At 37.4% G+C, this 24,456-nt stretch overlaps 1 protein-coding gene across 12 annotated transcripts in view; it reads left to right on the top strand.

Moving 5' to 3' along the window:
• Positions 1-24,456, top strand: part of GLIS3 (GLIS family zinc finger 3) — a 159,740-nt gene that overhangs the window by 11,912 nt on the left and 123,372 nt on the right. Inside the window, exon 1 of one of the 12 annotated variants that reach the window (XM_085212626.1) lies at positions 15,822-15,844. The exons of the other annotated variants lie outside the window; for them this stretch is intronic. The gene's annotated coding sequence lies outside the window, so the exon portion shown is untranslated. Of the gene's footprint in view, positions 1-15,821; positions 15,845-24,456 lie in introns of those variants that run through there. 12 annotated transcript variants of the gene reach the window in all.

The raw sequence follows: 24,456 nt of genomic DNA, 5'->3' as shown, positions 1-24,456 counted from the left end.
ATATAGCAATATATTCAAGTGTAGCTCATGCATTATAATTCCCATAGACAAAATATTACTCTTGTGTACTGGGGAAAGCCAGCTCAAGGTGATGAGCTGTATTTATCAACAACTTTACGACACCTGTTTTCACCATGACATCTTACTCTTGTCAGTAGCATCCAAAAAGTTTTGCCACATGCAGCAAGGAAAGCATGGGCAAGCTTTATGTATGATTTAATATATGATTTTTCAGTTTTTTCTTACAACCAGGAGATGGCACTAAAAATGTCTGTATAGAGAGTTACATATCTCAGCCATGTTTTATAGGGAAAATTTAGAATCAAAATCCAGTTGAAATACAAACATCCTAGAAGTTTTGTAACTGAAAATTCTTGAAAGCTGCATTAAGCCCACCTCTCCCTCAGCATAAAGTAAGGTCTGAATATTTTTGTGTTATTATAATGAGTATTGTTATCCCTCTGTTTTTATCATCAGCAAATATTTTATAAGTTGCTTTTACATTTACACACTGCTTTGAGATTTGCATATGAGGTGTCAAATACAAAATTCATTTCAGGCCTGCATGTGTAACTACAGAGAAAGAAAACAGGATATATGTGTCTTTATGTGGAAAAGCAGGGGTTCAAATGTTAGTTCAGTGTACAGTTAAACATAGATGTGTGCAAATACTGACTTTTCCGGATGGATTTGGAGGTTTTTATTCCACATTCCCATAACATTCTTCTTGAACAGGATGCTTTTTTAGCAGTGATATAATGTGATCTTCACCATAGTGATGTGTTCCTTCATTTGGTTCCTATTGCTGCAGGCCTCTTTGATGCTGGTGAACAGGAAGTATATATACGGACTACTTGTTTTGTTTTAGCTACTCTACCCTACCCCTTGCTCCCAGAAAACAATTAGAAGAGAGGATGATCTTCTGATCTATTCTGTACATGATAAACAAGGATTCTCATAAAGATGGAAAAATTGTAATTATGTAATTTTTCTATGAGTATCTGTGAGACAGTATACTTATGAATGGGGTTTCTACAACTGACTTTGGTAATTATTTCTGCCTTGAGGTTCAGTGGAGGTGGGGAAAGAGAATGATTTTTTTTTTTTTTTAGGGCATATGCTTAAATGTTTGAACTTACTACTAAACCATACTTCTCAGAGCTACATCTATCCTCTTCTTGAAAACTGCCAGGGATGGTTACTTCACCACAGAATCATAGAATCATAGAATTGCTCAGGTTGGAAAAGACCTTAAAGATCATCAAGTCCAACTGAAAGCTAAACATACTCCCCTAACTCTGACAACCCTCTGCTAAATCGTGTCCCTGAGCACCACATCCAAATGGTTTTTAAACACATTCAGGGATGGTGACTCAACCACCTCCCTGGGGACGTATTCCAGTGCTTAACAACCTTTCCGTAAAGAAGTTTTTCCTGATATCCAACCTAAACTTACCTTAATGCAACTAGAGGCCATTTCCCCTCGTCCTGTCACTTGTCACCAGTGAGAAGAGACCAACCTTGCTCTCACTATAAGCACCTTTTAGATATTGAAAGAGGGCAATATGGTCTCCCCTCAGCCCCAGTTCCTTCAGCCTCTCCTTGTAGGACATATTCTCCAAGCCATTCACAAGCCTTGTTGCCCTTCTTTGGACTTTCTCCAGCACCTCAATGTCCTTTCTGTACTGAGGTGCCCAAAACTGAACACAGTACTGAAGGTGAGGCCTCAGCCACGCCAAGCACAGGGGCAGGATTACTTCCCTAGTCCTGCTAACCACATGATTCCTGATACAAGCCAGGATGCCACTGGCCTTCTTGGCCACCTGAGCACGCTGCTGGCTCATATTCAGCCAACTGTCCGTACATCAAGGTCCCTTTCCATCAGGCAGCTTTCTAGCCACTCCTCCCCAAGTCTGTAGGATTGCCTGGTGTTGTTGTGACCAAAATACAATACTCGTCTCTCTAGCCCATTCCTATACTTTACCACCCTTTCTGAGATTAATTTTTTTCCTAATATTCAACCTGAACTTGCCTGGTGCAAATTAAGGTCATTGTCTCTCATCACTAGTTACTTGGGAGAAGCCAATGCCCACCTTGCTACAATCTCCTTTCAGATAGACCATTCTTTCAGGTAGCTGCAATGAGCTGTAAGGTCTGACATGAGCGTCCTCTTCTCCAGACTAAACAATCCCAGTTCACTCAGCCATTCCTCATGAGACTCGTGTTTCCCAGAGGTCAGTACTGAGGCCAGCCCTATTTTATACCTTTATTGATGATCTACATGAATCTGAATGTAACCTAGGGATTTGGACAGGTTGGATAGCTGAGCTGAGGTCAGTAGGATGAAGTTCAACAAGACAAAGTGCCAGGTCCTGCACTTTGGCCTCAACAACTCCAGAAACGCTACAGCCTTGGAACAGAATAGGATTGTTTAGACTGAAGAAGAGGAGGCTCAAGGGAGACCTTATCCGAAAAGAGGTTGTGGTGAGGTGGCTATTGGCCTCTTCTCCTCTGTAACTAGCAATAGGGCTAGAGGGAGTGGCCTCAAGTTGCACCAGGGGAGATTCAGGTTGGGCATTAGGAAAGAATTTCTTCTCTGAAAGAGTGGTCAGGTGCTGAAATAGGCTGCCAAGGGAGCTGGTAGAGTCACTGTCCCTGGAAGTGTTCAGGGTAGACAGTTGGACTGGATGATCTTGGAGGTCTTTTCCAACTTTTATGATTGTATGATTCTGTGATTCAATGAAAACTTCACATTAGCATCAAAATGCCAGAATTTTATTTTGGTCTCTTCTGCTGAACTTTCTTGGTCTGTGGTATGCCATTTCAGCTCCATGCCCCTCCTCCTTCCCCTCCTCATCCCCCTCCCCCTTCTCCATTTCCCCCCTCGTCTTTCTTCTCTTTTTGGATTCATGATGGAGGGTGTGGTTGCTCAGTGACAGACAGGATCTAGCTGAGAGATGTATTCAGACAGTATTCTCAATTTGCAGCCCTAAACATTTGAAATAGAACTTGCTCTTGTGATAAAAATCTCAGTTTGATGGTGTTCTTTATGGTCAGTTCTTCAGATGTGTGTCAAGAAAACTTGATAAAGTTTTCTTTATTTTATTTTTACTTTTTAATGTTTTAAGCTGCTTTCCCCAGTCAGTGGAATAAAGGCGCTTATGTTGGCCCATAATGTCAGAGGCATATATGGGTGCTATGGCAGTAGAGGTTGAACCTTCCCACCAATGTTTGGTTACGTTTTGCTGCCTTGCGACAGATGGCAGCAGAGGGGCAGTGTGACAGAATGACATCTGACTTGTAAGTGCATATGAAGCAGAGGTGTGTAATTGATTCCTCTATCTGGAAAAAAAATTGCACGCAATGGCATTCATCAGTTCATGGAGACCAATGGTGAATATGAGCACAGTGAGGTGGTACAAGGTGGTGAAACACTGTGGAACTGGGTCATCTCCATTGGTGCAGATGTGATGCTAATGGTGGTGACTGTGTGGAAAAATAGTGTTTTGTAGCTGAGTACTTCCTCTATGAAATAATCTTTCTATCTGTTGTAATTTTCCTGGAAATAAATAGGAGGTGTTACTTTCAAAGTGACCTATATTAATAAGCTAAAAAAGAACATGATTCATTTTTGCTATTGCTCTCTTTTGATTTAAAAAAAAAAAAAAAAAAAAAAAAAAAAGATAATAATTCAAAAGCCTTTATGGCAAGATGATGAAAAGGAGAAATTTCTGTAACAAGCACCTTGTTTTGTAGTGAATTTTTTTTCCATTCAATTACTATCGTAAATTTTAGAGTTTTTTCAAGTAGAACCAGCAACTGAACACTTAAGGCATTAGCTAGTGCTTTGCTAATTTCACAAATTAGCCCCCCTTCTAAAGCAGGTATACTCCACAAGAGGTCATGCAGGTAGGCATCCAGACAGATCTTGAATATCTCCATAGAAGGAGACTGAATATCTCCATAGAAAAAGACTTCACAGTCTTTCTGGGCAACCTCTTCCAGTACTCTGTCACCCTTACCATAGGAAGTTCTTCCACATTTTAGTAACAGAACTTCCTATGTTCAATTTTTAAGCCATTCTTCCTTGTCCTATTGCTGTGCACCACCAAGAAGAGCCAGACCTCATTCATTTTCCTCTCACCTCCCATTAGATATTTGAAAATATTAATTAGATCCCTCCTTCCTCAGTCTTCTTTTCCCCAGGTTGATCAACCCTCTGAGCTCTGCCAGTCAGCCAGTTCTCAATCCACTTCACTGTCTACTTATCTATCCCACACTTTCTAAGTTTCCTAACAAGGATATTGTGGGAGACGGTATCAAATGCTTCTCTGAAGTAAAGTAGACAATATCCACTGCTCTCCCTCATCTACACAGCTTGTGTTGTCATCGTAGAAGGCTACCATGTTGGTCAAGTATGATTTCCCCTTGGTGAATCCATGTTGGCTATTCCTGATAAAATTTTTCTCTTCCAATTGCTTGGAGAGGGTACTCAGAACAAGTTGTTCCATCACCTTTCCAGGAATGGAGGTGAGGCTGACTGGCTTGTAGTTTTCTAGATCCTACTTTTTGCTCTCTTTGATGACTAGATTGACATTGGCTATCTTCCAGCCTTCAGGCATCTCTCCTGTTCGCCACCACCTTTCAAAGACAGTAGAGGGTGGTTCACCAATCACTTCTGCCAGTTCTCTCAGCGCTCGTGGGTATATTCCATTGGGGCCCATGGATCTGTGTGAATTGATTTTGGCTAGACACTCTCTGACCAGATCCTCCTTGACCAATGGGAAGTCTCTCTCTTACCTCCAGGATCTGTGATTCCTGAGGGCTAGTGTTAGCATTAAAGAAAGAAGAAAAGAAGGAAATTCAGAATCTCCACCTTCTCAGCATGTCCCCATGCCATTTACTAGGGGACCCATATTTTCCCTAGTCTTCCTTTTACTGTTGACATACTTAAAAAAGCCTTTTTTGTTATCCTTTACCTCCTTTGCCCAAGAGGGCCTTAGCCTTCCTCATTGCATTCATACAGACCCTGGCAATATTCCTGTATCCTTCCCAAGCAGACAGGCTCATTTTCCACATTTTGTGAACCTTCTATCCTTTTAGTTTATCCATGAGTTTCTTGCTCATCCACACAGGCCTCTAATCTGGTCTAATTTAGTGACTATTTTTCTGTTGTGGATGTGCATCAGTAAGATTTAAAGGAACAAATGTCAGCACTGCAATAGATTCCTTCCAACGGGATGTTTTACATAGCATACACTGTTGCAGTTGATTATCCTACTTGCAATATAACAAGGCTGTACATCATGGATGTCCAACCTTTTGACTTGTCCAGTCTGCATCAAGTGAAAAGGAATTGTGTCAGGTTATATGTAAAATATAAAATACTGTTAATGTATATAAGTACCAAAACTGATCTTTTAAAATATATTTTTAGTAGAATATAAGAAAAGAGCAACAACAAAAAAATAAAACGTGTGATATCACCTTATGTTTGTGAAACTTATGTATCAGTCTGGTTCAATAAAAGGGATTGCAATTCTTAGTGAGTTTTCAAGGTGTTCTTAGAGATTCTTGATGAAATTTTACTCTTCTTGTACTTCATTCTTGCAAATACTTGTTCAAGGGTGTATGTACTGCCAAAAAAAAGCAATGACATGAATAAGGCGTGATTGTGAAGCGAGGGATATTTTTCTCTGTGAGATAGGTTTTATAAAAGTTTAGTAAAGAGACATGATATGATTGCAATTCTTTACATTTCATTTGAAAATTTGCAGGCTATATATTTAATGCTGACTAAAAGTATAGTTGCAAATATAGCAAAAAAAAAAGATTTTTTCTTACAATCTTGAAACTGGAAAGAGAGGCTGCGTATCTTTGGTGTTCACAAGACTGTGTTTAGACAGTGTATCAAGATACATAAAATTATTTGTCATAACTTGAGCCCGCTATAATTTAAATTTGATTTTGAACACTGTTATGGTCTGAAACATAGCATACGTAAGTTGATTTTCATCTTGAAGACACTTGTTTCGCTCTTAAAAGAGCAGTCTAATCCACCAAAAGTGCTTTTCATCTTTATGTTTTGACACAAATTTTCCTTTTGATTCTATAAATGACTTGATTTTATTCATAAAATCTTTTTAGCATTTTATGCCATCTTAGCCACCTTACTTCGGGAAAGTAAATTGTGTCTTTATAATCAACATCCATACTTCTAAGGAACTGCTGGAATTGGTAATGGTTCTGTTCATTTTACTTTATGAAATTCACAGCTTTGGTGACAATTTGCACAACATTATCAATTTTTAAAGCTTTTGCACATAAATTTCATGATGTGCAATGCAGTGATATTTCATCAAATGTGAGCTGCCTGAAGCAATTACACTGTCTTCTATTAATTTTATGTCATTCTTTTTTACCAACCCTTGCCACAATGCCATCAATAGCTGTACCAGATATATTGACAGAGGTTAAAGAAAATCACTTTAATGTAATTTTTACTGCTTCATACAAATCAGGAGATTTAGTTATGTCTTTTAATGGCACCAAAAATCCATTTCTTCAATGATGTTGTATTTGTTAACAGTATCTCCAATAAAAGTGACTAGTTGAGCCATATCTGTAGCATGAGGACTTTCAGCTATCACCAAAGCACCAAAGCAGCTTTCCTCTCCAAACTGCTTCTGAGTTTTTCCCATTTCTTCAGTTCATCTGGCTACAGTCTGATGAGTCAAACTGATTTTCAAAAAATTCATTTATTTTTTTAATCAGGACAAATAATGTCTCTCACACTTCCCATACATTGCTTAATAATGTAAAAATACATTGCTTTTTTGCAATCAAATTTGCTACCACATAATTAGCTTTTATGAGTCCTTTTGAGTTAAAAAAAAAAAAAAATTGAGGTGACAGACTTTTTCTGGTTTCAGTATTTTGACTTTAAAAAACATTTCCTGAAATGCATCCAATTGGGCAGCATGTTTTGGCATATGATTTCTTTTCAAGTTATGACCTTTGAAAACTGACACCATTTCCTTACAAATTAAGCACAGAGCCACATTGTTTAACACAACAAGAAAGTACGCATCTGTTCATCTTTCATTGAACACTCTTCCTTCATCCAAGATTTTTCTTTTTTTTGAGTTTTGTTCTCTTGTGATACAGCATAGGTAAGTTGAAATAGTATTATCAGCAATCATTGCACTTTACTTTTAGCATAATTACACGTAATGTGTAATACTTGCAGGTTTTAATGTGACTGAGGATGTGTGGCAGGCACAAGGAGTGGAGTTAGCAGTGCACTGCACCCTCCCGTGTCCTGTTTTCAATTGAAACAATCTTTATAGCCCACCAATGCTGTGTTGTTGCTGAGAGACAAGTGCGTGCCTGGGGTGGGCTGGGCCACTCAGTGGTGTGGAGCAACCATCATGGTGGTGCAGGGCAACGGGCAGCCACAGGATGAGCTGTGCTGAGTTGCAGGTTGGACATGCCTCCTGTACACTTTTATACATGACATTTCTAGAGGCTGACCTTCAGGAGAAATTAGACCGATTAATTAGTTACTGAAAGCTTCTGAAATAATGAAAGTTACTTGCTTCTTTGATTAGTCACTCAAACTTGCCACAGGGTTCATTGATATAGTCCTGTATTTTTGAGCATTTTGTCTTCCTCTCTGTTCAGAAGTATCCCTAAACCATTGCAAAGATATTTTCTGAAATGAGCTAAGTTTCAGATTTAAATGTTGCTCTGCAAATGTACTGCTGTTTGCATGCAAATGACACTCAAGCTGCATGTGTACCAGCACGATTGCTCAAAATTTCACACATTGGCAAAATTTGAGCAATGGCATGTGTATATTTTTTATAATATAGTGTAGTTTTCCAACACAAACACACTGCTTGTATATATAAGTCATTTTTGGTTTTTGATTTTAGAATCATAGAATCCATAGAGTTGGAACTAGATGATCTTTGAGATCCCTTCCAACCCAAGCTATTTTATAATTTTATGATTCTGTGAATTTAGACCATTAAAGAGATACCAAACCTTACTCCAGGCAGATGAAACTGTTTTAGGGTCTCCAATACAGAAGTGGGATAGTGCTCTTTCTAGAGTATAGTTGCAGTAGTGCAATGTAACTGGTATTGTTTCATCTGCAGATGAAACATTTCTGCTTTTAGGAAAAAAAAAAATAGGATGATTCCTATCTTCTATTTGGGAAAAATTGTAAACAGAATCTAGTTCAGCAGAATTAATATGCAATATTAAAACTTCCTCCCTGAAATATTTAATAGTAGATGAAAACCAGGAGTGTGACAAAAGAACACTGACAAGCTTGCAAATTGTAAATGGCAGGCTTTAAATTCACTTTTCTTCCCAAATGTTCTTCGGCATTTTTTAACTAGATCAAGATAATAGTAACAAAGTAAATGATTGAATTTTGCAGATAGGATTTTCTGAGTCTGTTGTACCTTTGTGGTATATAGCTCTTCTGAATAGTCCCAACAAGGTTTCAGAACTGTCATCTCCATGCAATGTCTGATTCACTTCCCTGGTTGTTAACAGATAACAACTGTTAATGTCAATTGACAGAGAATGCTGGCTGGCCATTATAACATAGGTATACCAAAAGTTAAGGTAAGTTTCTTAAATAAGCCATTTTAAAAATCAGGGCAACAACTGGAGTTAACTTATTAAAAAGAGGAAAGTGAGAGTCAAAAGAGCAATCAAAATGTGCATGCATAACTCCCACAGCATCTCACATGGACTCCTTGCTTGCAACAAGTGCAGGAAGTTGTGTGCTCACTGCCCAGTACTCTTCAGTCCTTTGCAGTCTTGACTGGAAAGGCTGTGGAATGAATAGAAATTTATCATGAATGACTTGGAAATATCCAAACCTAGTGGTTGAACCACAGAAGAGTTATTTAAAAAAAAAAAAAAAAAAAAAAAAGAGGAGATCTCTGTGTATCATTTAATCATTTTTACTTAAACATCGGAAGAAAATACTATCAGGCACTTGAGGAAACCCACAATAGTTTTTAATATTTGCCTGGATTTATGACTCATGCTTTATTCAAATACAAGTATAACATGACAGGTGGTCATCAACTTTGCAGACATTATCAATGTGAAGTTTATTTTGGCAACTAAGTGTAGCTTAATTATATAAAACACATTGTAGTATTCTCATTCAATCCTTCTCAAGTGTTTTCAATGGCTTATTTTAAAGGATAAGTCAAGAGTTCAGCAGCAGCAATATTTGATCTAGATTGAACTTATGTTTATTACATATTACTATTTGAACATCTGTTTATAAGTCTGCATTTGGCTTTCAAATTCCAGCTAATTGTATTATGCAGTTGGTCTGTCATTAATCAGCACTCTCAAATTAAATGTTTGAATTTTTTTAATCTACTGACCCAATATTGCCATTGTCATTTAATCAGTGAATTGTATATTCTGAACAGTCCATACTGTTTTTTCTGACTGTTGTGATACTTGTGACAATAAGAGAAGACTGCTTGTACAGTTGTTTAAGGTTTTAGTTGTAAGATGAGTTGGCTTTTGAAGAAGAAGGAATGTCTGAAATATTTTTTGTAATTTAAAATAATTGCTGTTAATGGTAGGACCTGAAGGCTTGCTGGAAGACTACTTTCGTTATCCTGTGCATACCTCCTATCTGACTCTTGAGTAGTAGTGGGAAGATTAGTGCTGCTGCCTGCTTCTTCTTCACCTATTCTGGAGCTGTGAGGTGTTTTTTGTCTACCTATCTGTACCAAGACTTGTTGATGTCCTTCATAATCTAAAATACATTTCAGTTTTGGCTTCTTGTGGCATTGGAGCTTTTGCATCTCGCAGATATTTTCTCATCTGATTTTCTTGTTGCTGCCAAATCTGGTTACTCTTCCAATTTCCACTGAAAACTACTTGCTTTTGAACACATCATTTGCGCTCAGAAAATAATGGGATTCATGTGATGGGAATATTGTTTCTTGCATCCTGATTGGTTCCAGTGAAATTAGTGATTGGTTCCAGTGAAATTAGTTGCTATATAACCACATTTGTTTGGATCTGAAGGTGAGATAAGGTGCAAAGTAGTCAATATGAAAGACTTTTTTTTATCACGGGATACATTTTAGGAATGCAGGAGAGGTAATGAGAATAAAGAAACGGCTTTTACACAAATGTGACTACTCATATCTGTTCTTTCATCTGTAATCACACTAACTAGATAGTATTCACAGCTCTATGAAACACTCAATTTTTGAACTGTTATCTTGAATGGTAATGGGCAGCATTTGTTTTATAAAATTGTTCTGTGCAGTTAATAGTCAAACTGCTGATTTTGCCTGGAATCCTGGTGAGGACCAATACCTTTTTTTTTTTTTTCTTTTTCATTTTTTCCTGTGGCTGTTTTGAATTCTTTTCTCACAAAAGAAAAATAATTTTCTTGCTAAACATGGAAATGGATGAGGGCTTTGAAACTTTCAGTGATCACATGGCAAGTTCTGTGCAGAAATTAATTAGGGTGTCTTACTGGAATAGTAGTTTGAAAGGTGGAACAGCTTTTCATCTGCTCCAGTAAATACCTGAAAAACAAAAAAAACCCTGTCCTCTCCTCTTAAATCTCCTCTGCATTTGTCATACCTTCCTGCTGCTCAACCCCTGCAAGTTATGTCAAACAGCTTTGATGGAAAACTAGCTCATGTGAAGAAGAATTATAGTAAGTTGTAATTCTGTGAGGTGGAGAACTGAAGCCCGGGGCTTGCAAGAAATTTCTCTATTTCACTTGTGGGAAAATAAACAGACAAAACCCACCAAATCTCCAATTCCAATGATAAGTCAAGTATGATAAAATAAGTTTAAATAGTTCTTGTTTTTAAATTTTGCCTCTGACAGAAGTAACTATTAGTTGATACGGAAAGTATTGTAGTGACAGATTCTGGTCTCTCTTACCTGCAAAATACTGTACTATGGAAATCTCTGTAAATTGAAGTGCTAATGAAAGAAAAGGATCATAGCATGGACCACAAAAGATGAAATTATCAGTTATGAAAAGAAACTAGAACTGAATTTTAATTCAGTAGTAATTCAAATATAGATGTATTTCTGTTACAAACATGGCTCTTGATTATAGCTTTTACCAAGTCCTTGTTCAATTGTACTGCCTGTAAGTATGCATTCAGATTAGATTTATGAACCTGCACATGTACTGAGGCTATTTTTATAGATTTGAATATTAATATTCTGTAAATTAGGAAGAATATATTTTGACTTGTAAATTTTCCAGTTGTATGCTGACATTTGTGAGGGTAAAAATAAGCTTTTATTCTCAGTCATCAAGCTCAAAGCATAATGCACAGGTCTTCCTCTCAGAAGAAGGAAATAAATAATCCTGTGTGCATTCTACAGAAGATGGTTGCAGTTGCAGATAACTACATTACTAAGAAATTGTAATGCAGAGAAGAGAGTAGCCTTTTGGTGCTGGTGAATCTGCACAAGGCCTTGCAAGTGGAAAGATCAGCTCCAGCACTGAGAGATACCGAAAAATATTAGCTGGGAAGATCTTTTTACATGTCTGTGTCTACCAGTGAGAGGTTGTATCTTCTTTTAACAGAAAATATTCTGTAAATGATGTCTGACTTTAGCCTTAGATTCTTCTCTGTTTGGAGAGCTCCTCAATTAACTTCTGTGAAGAGGTGGAAGGGTCTGTGCAGCCAGAAGGACATTTCCACTAGATGGTAACAACTTTCTGTCAAAGAGTGAAGCTGAAGCTTAGTATGAAAGGGTGTTGTAACAGTTTGTTTTGTCTTTGGAGAGAAGTCACAGAAGTTTTATTAGAAAATGATAAACTTCCATAGAATCTAGAAAAATACATCTGTGCAGAGTATTTCTGTAAAGTGTAGTGAGCATAGGAGAAATTTTTGTTAGGTTTTAGAGTTCTACTATTTTTTGATTCCTGTTATATTTTATGACATGATATTCTTCATAGGATACTTTTGGAATTACTGTGGTGTATATAATATTAAAAGAAAGTTAATTGAGTCTGTGTATAAGCTGCCAAAGAGGAGTCACTTACTAAAGAACAAGAGTAGCTTTAAAGGATAAGAGAAAAAGAGCTGATAGGAAGATTATTTTCATGTCTTCTCTCTAAAGTTCTAGAAGCCTCTAATTGCGTTAGAACAGGAAAAACAATCTCTTCAAAAGTGAAATACTGAGGTGTTGAAGACTGGCAACTGCAAACATTTCATAAATATTGAGTTGTTGAAAAAAAAGATCATCGTTGTTTTTTTTTCAGTCATTTGTACTTAAATGATTTTTTAGAAAAGATGCAATCCAATATTTCAGTCACTTCATTAAGGAAAATTAATTGCTCTCCTAATGCACTGTGGTAGGATTTAGAGTTATATTTTCCTAATAACCTTTCACGTCCACTTTTCTGATCAATATTCTTATTTTTTATAGTATTATCATAGAATCGTAGACTCCTCAGAGTTGGAACAGCCCTTTAAAGGTCTTCTAGTCCAGCTCCCCTGCAATAAACACAGGGGAGTGAATCCACAACTCAATCAGGCTGCTCAAAGCTTAGTCCAGCCTGACCTTGAAATTTTCCAGTGAGGAAGCATCCACCACATGTCTGAGCAACCTGTTCTAGTGCCTCAACACAATATAAGGAAGAAATATTTCTTCCTTATACCTAACATAAATCAATACTCTTTAAGCTTGAAACTATTTCCCTGCGTCCTATCACCACAGGGTCCCTGCCGAAGAATCTTTCCCTATTTTTTTCTGCAGCTCCCCTGCTCCCCTTTTGATAATGAAAGGCTGCTATCAGTTCACCCCGGGGCCTTCTCTTCTTCAGGCTGAACAGCCCCAGCTCTTTCCTCATAGGAGAGGTGTTCTATCCCTTGGATCATTTCTGTGATGCTTGGTAACGCTTCAGCAGAGCTATGCCTCTTCTGCACAGAGGACATATTATTATTATGTGCCGTGTATGCACAGATCTTAAATGTATGTGGACATAGTTATTCAACACAAATTCAAAACACAAGACACAAACCTAATTCATTCCTAAGTACAAGTGAATCAAACTTGTTTAAGTTAGATACACAGAAAGTGTATCTAATCCTCTGCGTGGGTGATAAAATCAAAGAAGTGAAAAAACACAGCTATTTTGTTAGGTTTTTTTGTTGGTGATGGTTTTTTGTTTTTGTTTTTGTTTTGCGTTGCAGTACCACATTATGCCATGGTTTCCCAGTTGAATTGTTTTCTTAGTATCTATTCCTCTTCAAGATACTCATTGTCATTGCTAATGCTTTATCTTTCTCGATCTGCTGCTGTTGGCTGAAAATTACAGAAATTCTGTAATAGTTGTACTGTGCCTATGGCCATACCTCTCAGTCATCTGCCTAGTGCCTTCAGTATATTTCTTTTTGTCTGAAATATACCTGGACTGTATGTGTTAATAAACATTTTCCAGATGTTGCTGAGTCCCATTCAAACTCTGAGAACGTGACTCTTTGTTTGTTGTTATGTGTGCAGGGTGAATTCCAGGCAAGAGTGAGCTGTGTCACCTCAGAGTCAGTGCCTGTGGCAGGCAGAACGACTCTGTAAAGATGCAGACTAGTGCTCATTGCTTCCCACAGCTGGCTGTATAAATCATAAGCTTTTCTGGCGAAGTGGCTCTTAACAGATGCAGTGAAATCAAATGAGACAGAGGGCAGTTTTAAATCTCCCAATCATGGTTGTTTTTTGTTTGTTTTTTTTTCCTTCCAGTCTATCTTCTCCTATCCTCACTGTACTATGGTATTTCTCTGTCACTGCTACCTTTGTTTTTTGGACTTTTAAAACCATTATTCAAATCCTCCCTCAGTCTGCAGTTTCTTTAGATAAATGATGAAGGACTACTGTGACAGCACTCACAAAAAGCAGGATTATTCTGATGTTAAAAATACAAACTTTACATACAGCTACAGAAAGACACAAATACAGGGCAGATGTAACAACAATGTGTGTTGTCTAATTGAAGTCCTTTTCTTGCACAAGAAGATAATGTTTGTTTGCTTCTTTTTCCATGCAGTGTCTTTTATTACTTTACCATTTACTTCTAATAAGACCAAAGACTACAGAAAGACACAGTGCAGATGTAACAACAATGTGTGTTGTCTAATTGAAGTCTTTTTCTTGCACAAGAAGATAATGTTTGTTTGCTTGTTTTTCCATGCAGTGTCTTTTATTACTTTACCGTTTACTTCTAATAAGACCAAAGACTATGGAAAGACACAGATACAGTGCAGATGTAACAACAATGTGTGTTGTCTAATTGAAGTCCTTTTCTTGCACAAGAAGATAATGTTTGTTTGTTTATCCATGCAGTATCTTTTATTACTTTAACGTTTACTTCTAATAAGACCCAGACTGGTTGAAATTCATTTGAATATCAGAGCTGGTGGTGTATGAAGAGGCTCATGTAGAGGGAAGGAGAATGAGGTATATGTGCCTTGAGTTTACTCAACTGCAAAATAATTCTACCAACTGGACAAAGAGAATATGCTGCTGATTGCCCTGCTACCAGCAAGGGGGATTACTAGGGACCAAGACTGTAAATGACATTTGGATTACTTGAGCAGTTTTGCAGAAATGCTCTTCTTCAGGGAGAGAGTGAGGGATTGTGCCTCAGGGCTCACAGATTGCAGTTTTGTATTACTTTGTTTTCTGTACTATCTGTGCTTCTCTGGCTTTCTCTAGACCAAATACCAATGACCAGTTTTGCTGCACTGTTTGTTTTTCATTGGTTTGACACTGAAAACGATATAGATTTGTTAGTCTAGTACTATATGTTGCATCTTATCATTATTGCTTTGAAATGCAAATTTTCATAGTCTTACAGCCTTGTACATTAGAGGGCAAGGAAGACCAGTGGGAACAAAATGCACAGACCCAGCTTACTACATTCCAAAGTATCTGTAGATACCAGAAGACAAGGATGACACTATCTTAGGAGGCAAAAAAGCAATAGAACTCAGTGTAGAACCTCTGCCTTAAGAGGGAAAAAAAGAAAAGACAACACGTTTACTTGGTTTATTCCTTGTAAATATTGGTTGTAAAAAGCAAAACCAATTCAGCATTAAAAGAAATTACTTACCACTTACAGTGGAAGGGAGCGTAACGCATCTAAAAATTATTGAATTTCTGTTGTTTCTTGTGTTTTCACAAAAGCTTCTCAAGAAAATGAAGCTTAAAAACACACGACAGTGAGTTTGAATTTGCTGCTTACACACATGTTTTTTAATGGCATTTCCAGAGACACTCAGCAGTTCTATCACTCAGAATGATCCTGAGGTCTGGGAGAAGAGTAAGGAAATGAAATGAAACTTTATCAACACTTTTGGAAATTTCACTTTACACACAGAGGCAGGGACAGCAGTATAGATATGAAATAAGTTTATTTTCAGGTGCCACTGAGAACTGCTCTAAGTAGGTGCTGGACTGATTGAGTTTTTGTAGATACAAAATTATAGACTCCAGCGATCACCTTGAGCTAGGTTCTTGCAGATCTGCAGTAGAGGGAGCAGCTAAGACACTCAGATTTCATTCTTCTAATGTTGAGGAACATGAGCAACTGTATGGGACTGCTGAATCACGGCCTAAACCTCTGATTAATCACCTGATTAATGAGTCAGCCATGTTAGCACAGGTGAAGGCAATTCACCTATGCTGCAGGAAGGGGTGGAGCCTGGCTCCACCTCTCCTAGACTTATATAGGAGCTGATCCCCAGTGGGGAAGGATCTCTTCTGGAGATCTGCTCTACCAGGGTCTATTTTGTGAGCCCAGGATAGGGTGAGTGTCTTTCTTTTCCTACTCCAATATAATAATTACATCAGCCAAGCTCCTGGATACACTCTACCATCTGTATATTCATTGATTGTACAGCAACCCTTGTAAAAAGAAATATTTTTATACTCTAGAGCACTGTACAAAGATTACCTGGTTACATAATTTGTTTGGATATAGTTAAATATACAAATACTGTAGACTGTTTTGCTATTATTGGCACCATACAAAGCTGTGTAAAGCTATTTGTGGTTTTTAAATGTGTCTTGGTAAGTTGATTGTTAACTACCATACAAAGATTTTGAGTTTTCACATAATTCACATAAATTAGGAATAAATTCCCCATGAGCAATTCTGCATCTCTAAGACTTTTTTGTCGTTTTTTTTTTTTCCAGAGTTCCTTTTGTTTTCCATTGTCTGTTGATGGTTTGTTGCATATACTTTCTTGCTCTAGAGAATTGGCGGAACAATGTTGATGTTAGCTTGCAAGAACTAGAACTACATTAAAAAAACACTTTTGTCAGCATAAGTTTGCTAAGGAGACCATTTGGTCCACAGTGAGTCAGTCCCTGCAGGTGTGTAGTGTGCTGCATGGCTACATGTCCTTAGTGTGTCCAGACTCCATCAGCTCACATATGTGGCTCTCCATGTCAAGTTCCTTCTTAAGTTCCCTTTCTTACATCTCCTGTTGAGAGGTGTAAGATACACCTCTCATACCAGGTGATCCTAGTGTTTCAGATAGCATGGCTGATGTTTTGGGGAGAGGACAAGCAGGGTCTTCCTGGTACCTCACCAGTCACTCTGAGTTTGACAGCAAGAAGAAAATGTATATGGAGACTTCTTATAGATGGTTCTATGGTTTGAAATGCTGATAAATATCAAGTGCCATTGTATGCATAGAGAGCTTTGCTCTAATGTCTTCCATGTGCAGTGAGTAACTCAGCAGAACTATGGAGAAAAAGTTGTATATGAAAATGTGTACATGCTTTTAGGAATAGGGTATTTTATAACCTAATGTTTTACTGCAGTAAACAGTATACTAAATGTGATCTGAAATTCTTTCCAACAAATATTTTCAGCAATTACATTTTATTTCACAGTGTTGATTTATAAATAGAATTGAGAGATCTCTGACAGTACAGGAAAAATACACTCAAATTCTTGAGTAGAAATACTTTCTGAGTTAGCCTGCTTTTGTAATGCTGTACATAAAGTATTGGATGTGGAATCACTGAAAATGAATGAAAAATCACTTTAAAATTTTCCTTCTACAATTCTTCTTTTACCTGTTTTGGGTGGTTCTAGTCTGAGAAAAATGAACTCTTGATTCATTTTAAGATTAAGAGAATGTGTAACACTGTTAAACCAGAAAGAACCAATAGGCTTTTGGATTTAAAACAAAAATTTTGCAAAACACAAAAAAATAATCATGAGCAGATTCTTTCCCCATGATTGCTTTTGTCACGAATTCCTTCATCTCATACTAATCTGTAAGTTCATTAGTTGTCAAATTCAGCAATTTGAATAGATTTTTACCCTCAGATCATTAAAATAATTCTTTTAAATTGGATGCTTGAGTCCTATGTGAGGATTTCCATATTTCAGCATCTAACTTTTGATAGGAGAAATTGTAAAAGGATCTAACCACTTTGTTTGTTGACATCGTTGGCTTTTTTTTTTCAATGTTTTTGACTTTGGAATATCTCTAACTGTTGTTAAGCCATTTGAAGCTGAGAGTCTCAGGATATATGCTTCCTGCCTGTTCACCTGGGAGACTAAGAAGGAGTTACCTTGCAGGTTAGACAGGGCTGTCTCAGATGTTAGGTTTCTTTTCTGATCCCAAGGACAGTCAGGAGGAGCTACCAAAAGGAAGAATATCTAGTTGGCATACATACCTGGCAAAATTCTGCTACAAGCTTGTATGGGAACTGGTGAGTCATGGCCTGAACCACTGATTGATCACCTGAAACAAGGACTGAGTCAGCCATGGGAGCACAGGTGAAGGCAATTCACCTGGGTGAATGGAAAAAGTGGAACCTGGCTGCACTTCTCCTAGATCCCATTTAAGGGCTGACTGCCACTGGAGAAGGGTCTCTTTCTGCAGATCTCTCCTTTTGGAGTTTTCTACTGTGAGCCTAGGACATGGGTGAACGTTTCATTTTTGACTGTCTCTTTCCACTACAATCATCTTTCTATCTATAAACCTGTAAAATACCATCCTAACCATGTCACTGTTCTAACTGTGCATTTTTTAATTGTACAAAGCTAGATGGTGAAACCATTTTTATGCATCCTATTTTTGGGAAATTGTAAGGGAATATCAAAAGGACTTAAACTTGCATATAGTTTTAGGAGACTTGTGTTGCCTTTAGAAAAATAATAAACCTAAGATATTGCTGCATCAGTTTGGCCACCACGAAACTGAAAGCAAGAACTGAAATACAGGCCCCTTGCTACAGGAAAGATATTGAAGCCCTGGAGCATGCCCAGAGAAGGACAGTGAAGCTGAAAAGGATCTGAAATGCAAGTCTTGTGAGGAGCAGCTCAGGAAACAGGGATTGTTTAGTCTAATGAAGAGAAGGCTCAAGAGACATTTCATTGCTCTTGACAATGACCTGAGGAAGGAGGATGTAGCAAGGTGGAGGTTGGCCTCTTCTGCCAGGTAACAATGATAGGACATCAGGTAATGGCCTTGAGTTGTACTGGGGGAGATTCAAGTTGTATGTTAGGGAAAAACTTCCACTCAGAGTGGTGAGGCTCTGGAACAGGCTGCTCAGAAAAGTGGGGGAGTCACCATCCCTTGAAGTCTTCAAGAACAGTGAAGATGTGGCACTGAGAGACATGGTTAGTGGGCATGGTGGTGATGATTGAATTTAATGATCTCAGAGGTCTTTTCCAACCTTAATGATTCAATGATTCATTGCAGGGTCTTTGAGCAGTTGTTTGAAGTGTTTTTGGTTTTGGTTTTTTTTTTTTGCTTTCTGGCTTACACTTCTCTTGCACCATTCATGTATCGTGAGATAGTTATTATCCTAGCTTTTGGCTCTTTGAAAATTGGTTAGAATGGGTTGTCACCTTACAGCTTATCTCCATATTCTTGGTGTGAAGGTGAAGTGCTCCTGGAACAGCCCAGAGAACAACAGATTGTGGTTGAGATCCTACTCATTCCTGGGGAATGAGCAATTTATTTCACACATTTTCATCCCACCCTATGTTTGACTTATTGCAGAGAGTCACTCCTGTCACTCTGTTTCAGAGCATCTTGGGCAAGAAACTCTTCTTACACATCCACCTGATGAAGGAAGGGAAAGAAGTAGCGATTTAGTCCATATAATTCCTGGAAAGAAAATACATAAGAAACAGAATCTCCTGTGGACTGCCTGCAACCCTTAGATCAGTTTGCAGTTGATTGAGTCTAAGGATTCCACCTTGCTGAGGTTTATCAGGGAGAAATATCCTTTTTAAAGCACCTGCTGGTTTAAAAAAAAAAAAAATTAAACCATTCAGTAATGGTGCTTTAAAAGACATTTACTTCTAAAGTATTATTCAGAGAGAAAAATACAGAATCATGGAACCAGAGAATGTCTTGGATTGGATGGGATATTGTAGACCATTCAGTTCCAACCCCCTGCCCTTGACATGGTTGCCATCCTCCAGATCAGGATGACCAGGGTCCCATCCAACCTAGCCTTTAGAGCCTTCAGGAATGGAGCATCCAAAGTTTCTTTGGGCAACTTGTTTGAGTTCCTCACTACCCTCTGAGTAAGGAATTTATTCCTAACATCAAATCTAAGTCTTCTCTCTTTCACTTTAAAAAAAATAAATCTTGTCCTATCACTATTTTCAAGTACTTCCATTTATAGTTCTTGCTGTTTCCTGAGAGTAGTACAGCATCCCTACTTACTAAACTAATGACTTGTATTTCTTCAAATGCAATGTGAAAAACCTAAGGAATGTTGTGACTGTTATTTGGTTAGATAATTGGATTTCTAATACCTCTCCAATGTTTAATGTTCTTTTTTTCTCACACATTTTAAAATAAAATCACTATGGGAAAGCATTCCTTTTTTAATATTGACTCAAGTAATTTTTTTATTCACAGGTAAACTTGAAGTCTGGAGTGATATCTGAACTCCAGACACTCTCTTGGCAGTCCTTTCTCTCCCCAGCTTGTTCCTCTGGTTTCCCATGCTTTTGCCCCTCCCATAGTAGTCCTCTGACATCTCTTCAGTTTATTCCAGTGTACAGGACTTAGCCAGGATGGAGTTAACTTTCCTCATAGCATTCTCATACAGTGCTGTGTTTTGTATGTGTGGCTAGTCAGTGTTGATAACATACCAGTGTTTTAAATCTTTCTGATTAGCGCTTGCAGTGTCAAGGCTACTTCTCCAATTTGTTGCCCCCCAGAAATGGTGTAGGCATGGACAAGAAGCTGAGAGGAGCCAGACAACCAGCCCAAACTGGTGAGAGGGGTATTCATGCCACATATTGTCGTTTTCAACAGTAAAAGCTGAGAAAATGAGGGAGGATGCAGGAGCATTCACGATGGTGGCATTTGTCTTCCTGAGTGGCTGCTATGGGTACTGAGGTTTTCCTTCCCAGGAAGTGGCTGGATATCTGCCTTCCGATGTACAGTATCGAATAAATTTACTTTTTTTTTTTGCTTTGTTTGTGTGCATATCTTTATGCTTTCTTTTTTAAACTGTTATCTCTTTTCCATGCTGCTTTCTGGCCCTGTGCTGTTAAGGAAGGGGAGTGAGAGAATAGCTGAGTAGACATCTGGCCATCCGCATCTAGGCATTGAAGATTCTGCCAACCACAGGCTGCCAATATTCATTCACATCTGCTTGCAGACTTGGTTATTTAATGTTGCTTGAGAATCTAGTCACATCAGAAAAAATGCTATAGCTATTTCTCTGGTTATTGACTCTTTTCCATTGACATAGTTTAGTCTTCTGCAGTGTTATGGAAGTGGCTTTATTTTGTGTCTTCAGCTTGCAGTCTATCTCACAACTACGTAAAAGCAAAGTTATTTGTTGTTGTTAAATGAAGTTCAACAAAGTAAAACTGAGTGGGGATTCCAATTGTGAAAAACAACTATAGATGCCTGTAAGAGGTGCTGATTTATATCTATCTATCTATATTTATATACTATTCACATTGACACCAGACACTTCAAATCTATATTCAGTGAAAATCACACCAGAATACTAGGGAAACAGGCATTAAATTCTATGAAGAAAAATAACTGAAATTATGTGTGATGGGAGTTTGAAAAATGACTGAAGCAGCTTATATAATGAGATTTTGTTTATAAATAAAGACTTTTGTACTTGGGTATTTAATTTCCCAAGTCAACAGGATTAAGTCTTCAAAAAAATAACATCAGCAGTTTTAAGCATTTTTACTCTTACCTGTAAAGCACATTCTCTCCATCAAGCTAATGTGAATATAAGTATCACTTCATTTTGTAGAGGTGTGGAGGAGAGATGTACAACTAGGATTGTGAGTTTATAAAAGAAGAGTTCAGTCTCCATCAAGACATTTGCGTATTTTTCTGCCACTTCTTGTGTTAATTAAATAATAAAATTAGAAGAAGAGTATTAAAGGCTTTGAGAAGAGTGGAAGCATATAGTGACAACACCAATTTTTAAGTATTTGTGGCTGTTGGTGTGATTTATTTTTTTTTTTTTTTTTTTCCCCCCCCCCCCCCCAGGACTTGCCTCTCATGGACTCGAAGGGGAAAGTGTGGAGGGACAAATGAAAGACTTTGTTTGTGTCATAATGTAATAACATTTCAGCTTTTAAGAAATCTAAAATGTCACAACTGCTGTCATTTCATTATTGCTGTATGCCTTTATTGATTATCCATTTCATAGAACAAGACAGTAGAGGAAATTTCCAGAGCAGTCATGGAAATCATGCAAGTGAATTCTAAAGGAGTAATTTAGTATAATTTCACATATTCTGAATTGAGAAAATGTATATTCCAATATATAGGCACACTTTTATAATAGAGAATAATCTCTTTATGCTTTATTGACATGCCTTTCTGAGTTTCTAACTTACAGACTTTAAAAAATAAAAATTATAACAACCACATTATGTTTGAATTGATTGTCATGAAGCTGTAACAACCAGAGGTCAGTGTATTAAGTTTTAAAATGATTCAATTGACATGCATCAAAAACGTATTTTTTTTCTATCCAAGTGCTTTTTTCAGCTGGAAGAAAAGTTTCCTGTTGTGTGTGGAAAGATATTTGCATAATGCTTTGAGATACTGCGATTGCAGAAATTCAGATTTTGATGATGTCTGATAGACATGCTTGAAATATATATATCAGTTAGCAAGATTATTGCTTGAAAAGACAACTGTATTTTTACTTACAGGTTTTTCTGAGGTGGTAAAATGCATTGGTATTTAATGAAGCGTGAAACTTTTAAATGAACCGTGAAAGCAATAGTTAAACTAATTAGCTGAGTACAAAGCTCCTTAGAATACATAGGTTATATGGGCTTGTTATTTCTGCCTAGTTAAACTGACAAGTAGGATAAAGTTGTCTCATTACTGTTTAAGAGAAACAACATTAAACAGTATCCTGTTTTTAATACAAGAACAGATAGAAAATTGCTTCTTTGTACTGCTCAGGGACAAGGCAATTTTTAAAAGTATGGTTTAGTTATCCTTGAACAATTGACTTAATCCAGGAAACAAAAGCAAACTGAATGTTATTCCAAGTCACTTGCATTCCTACTTGAGTACACCAAGAGCCTGTTTCTGCAGTTCTTACTTTCTATGCTAACATTTGCCACCTGTTCTTATTTAGTATCACTGTTCAGCTGGTTGGTACTTTTTTTTTTCCCTCCTGCTTGTGTTTCATTCTCTTGAAGAGAATTCTCACTTGCTTTCCTGAGAAGCAGTGGTTAAACAACTTAGGCCATCATAAAGATCTAGAAAGAATTCTTTGCATGGGATTGCACTTTGATTTTTGACAGAGCCGTTACTTAATGGTTGGTGTGTTTTTTTTTTTTTGTTGTTGTTGTTTGTTTGTTTTTTTTCCTGAAAAGATGTGTTGGATCATGGAATGAAATGGCACTTATGTGTTATGGTTCCAAGAGTGAGAACTGGCCCATGATAGAGTTAGGAAGAGCCATCCTTTGGTAAGGACTTCTGTGCAGCTGGTAGCAGGCTTTCATAGAGCTAGGCTGAAATAATTCACTGGAGTTAAGGAAGTCTAAATCAGCTGAGTGTGTCCCCTTACCCTTGGTGCTCTGCTGGATGAAGCTAGCATCCCAATGTCTCAGTGGCAGAAGAGAGGAAGGATCATCTTTTCTCCTGGAACCTGGAAGAAGGATGGGCACTACCTCTGTTCCTGACTTTACTCGTGATCCATACAAGGCTGTCTCCATGCGAGGCAGTTTTGGATGCTAAGCATAGCCTGATGAACATAGTGGCAAGAAATCAAAAGATACATTGTGGATAGGGGGTTGCTGCTATGATGCATTCCTTCAAAAGTCTTTTCAGAAGTGTTCTGTGCATGCCATGGTTACTGACAGCACAGCTCATACCTACCGTTTTCTAAAACACTAAGGATGTGGAGATAACAGAAAATATCCCATTGCGGGGAGAATCATTAAATTAAAATTAGGGGAAGAATTTCAGGAATGTAGTGAAAAAAAGATAAGTATGTATTTCTGATAGGAAGAAATAATGTACAACATTTTAGTGAAGGTTGAAGTATAAGAAGGAAGCTTTTGTGGGAGATAAACTGTTACAGGATCTGGAGAACTGTTTTTCTGAGGTGTTTTCTTAGTTGGCTGATCTTCAATAGGGAGACATATTTCCCTTCTAATTTAGTGCAGATTTTACAGAAGTCGAAAGTAAATTAATTCTTTCCAAAATTGTTTTATCCAGGTCATGATTGCCTAATCCTGCTTTGTAGTGTCTTTGTGGTGATTCATCAGTACATGATAATTCTTCATTGCTGTCAGGTGATATCAGTCAAGAAGTTTTCCAAAACCACTGCTGAAATAAGTTAGCTTTATTTTTCAGTTAAGTTCAATACTGCCTAATGGGCAAAGTATTTCTCTACAGATTTTTATCTAGAGTCATATCATACGTAATCTATCAGGAAGTTTTAACAATAGTATTTTTTGTTTGTTTGTTTGCCCCTTCAATAGTGCCACTTACAATTCATTTGAAAAAGAAGCCAACAGTATGTGCTCTCATGCATATACAGACGTAGATGTATGATCTGTGTTCTTTTAGCTTAGATCCAAAGAGTATTTTCCCAGTGGGACTGAAAATAAATGGTGCTGTCTCTGATTTCATTGCAATTCTCTGTGGTGTTTTTTTTTTTTCAGAAAGACAGATTAAATTAAGATCAGACTAAGTTTAGTAGGTAAAAACTTACTAAAGCTAATATGAGTAATGTACACCACACAGAAATAGTATCAATTATCAGGTATCAATAGACCAAAGACGTAGAGCAGTGTGTTATCTCTTGTAGGAGAGCATATACAGTATACAGTCTTAACACTGACAAAAGCAGGAACATATGAAAATAGGGAATACTTTAAAGAAAAGACATAGGACAGAATAATCTACTTATAACAAG

Source organism: Meleagris gallopavo, chromosome Z (genome assembly GCF_905368555.1).
Source record: "Meleagris gallopavo chromosome Z, MGAL_WU_HG_1.1, whole genome shotgun sequence".
NCBI lineage: Eukaryota > Metazoa > Chordata > Aves > Galliformes > Phasianidae > Meleagris > Meleagris gallopavo.
This window is presented reverse-complemented; position numbering and strand designations above follow the sequence as displayed.